Here is a 2,159-nt window from a genome sequence, read left to right on the forward strand (position 1 = left end):
GTCATTATTTTTTTACTCACTTTGTGGTATGAGAGACAGTTTTTATCCTTTCTGATATTTACCAAAGTCCATATTTTCAAGTTTCCGATAATCAATACATCTATTGTCATTACAGAGAACATGCTTGGGACTGTTATTGTTGCAAAATGCACTTTGAATTGGGTATTCTCTGCTTAGAGTACTCTTCATTTTCTCCGGTTTTTAGAGGTAACCGCATGCCCTTTTACAATTTCATGAAGCAGAAGTAATTAAGGCCAAACTGACGGAATTTTAAATATGTCCAATTCATCTAGCAGGAAAGAACCACCAAAGGTAGTCGAAGCTATGTCTTCCATTTTAAGTAATGACGTGAGTGTGTCTAAAAAAATACAAGAAGGGGGGAGTTGTTAAAAGTCAGAAGATAGTTGTAAACATCCTTCATTACATCCCAAGTACAGAGGAAACCAGCAGTTCCAGAAAGGAAGAAAATATCTACAGACTAGTTTTATGGAAGGGCATTTGAACTAAACCAAGAAAGGACTGCAGGGTGGAGACAAGGTGACGCGCTTACCCTTACAGAGCAAAATACTGTCACGCAAAGGAAAAAGTTAAGCTAGTATGCAGAAGCTAGATGCGTGATACTATTCTGGATTTAACGTAGCATGCGAAGGCCATGGTTCACATCATTTTTCCAAGTGTGAAAGCGACACAGACAGACTCTTACCTCACAGACACTAAATGCTTTCCCCTGACACGGTTTGTTCACTGGTGTCTTAACCTTCCTGGGACATCTGAAGGTTTCCTTGTCATATTCAGCCACGGATCTCGCAGTAGAATGTGCGCCACACATCGCAAGGCTCCTAAACTCTCTCAGGCTCTGTACCTTTGCTGCATTTTAATGCGATCTCGTGCTACATTCTGCATCACTAAATCTGCCACACCAACCAAGTTGTATTCTCTTTCGCCGTGCCTTAGCATGACTGCCTTCTAAATATGAACTTGGAGTGAACATGACTTCACCTTGACATCATGCTTTCTTTCCTTCAAATAATTTCAGTGCTTACCCAGTTTCAATTAACGGCATAACATCTGTTGAGGTCGTATTCTTCATCAAGGACATTTTTTAAGTCGGTGAAACATATGTTTTACATATATTGTGTTATGCACACACATTTCCCTACTCTGGCTTGACAGTAGATTGGGAGAGGAAGAATTAAAGGATATAAGAACTAATTCTAACAAGGGAAATCATTGTTACTTGCCCCTTCAATATTCACCATCACCACTTCCCTTCTTTATTGCTGTCAGAAGGCATGTTTTTCGTGGGGAAAGCACTTTAAAAGTCTTCAGCACCGAGTGCATTTTATCTATACCAATCAGGGCCAAGTGTTTCTCACTTTCATGGTCTGCATTATAGATGTGAGGGGCCATGTGATCCCGTTCTGCAACTCAGGGCACAAAACGCAGTCTGCCAGGGTCACCTTTGGAAAAACTGTTTCTTTATCCGTTAAAAAGGAAAGCCAAGGTGCCACCACTTTCTTGACTCCCATTCGACAGCATGGAATGCTGATGCTGTATGTGGGTTAGAACAGCCATCTTGAGACCTGTAGGGAAGCCAAGGGACCACAACCAGTACAGTTAAGCCACGTGAGAAGTGTCAACAGCAGCTTTGTAGTTGCTTCCCCTTATTGTCGGCCAAAAAGGAAAACTATGCCACCTACTGAAGCATTAATTGTCTGCATCAGTTTGCTTATTACTCCCACAAAAGGGATTGAAAATGGAGCCATGCAGCATGTTTTGTAAACAAAACACTTTAGTTAGGTTTCGTCTCAAGAAGAAGCAAAGCATAAATCTCATGGATTAAAGCAAACACATATCTCTCACTTCTGAGTCTTCAGTTTAAGTATGATTTTTGTCGAGTCTCCTCATCTTGTCTTGGCTTGAATTTTGGTGGAAGGTAGAACTTGGGATTGAATGAGGTGTTTCCTCTGAGGGAAGGCAAGAATGAATGTGTATCCATTCAATAGAACATTTCTTGTGTAGGCAGCTGTCCCAAGTTAATGAGGAGTGACCGTAATTAGCGTTTCTTGGACGTTTACACATCACGTCCTCCTCTTGCCATTGATTGAGAACGTCACATAGCCAAGGTCAACATCATAGCAGGGAAATACGTTCTCGCA

This window comes from Desmodus rotundus, unplaced genomic scaffold, assembly GCF_022682495.2.
Source record: "Desmodus rotundus isolate HL8 unplaced genomic scaffold, HLdesRot8A.1 manual_scaffold_16, whole genome shotgun sequence".
Classification (NCBI taxonomy): Eukaryota; Metazoa; Chordata; class Mammalia; order Chiroptera; family Phyllostomidae; genus Desmodus; species Desmodus rotundus.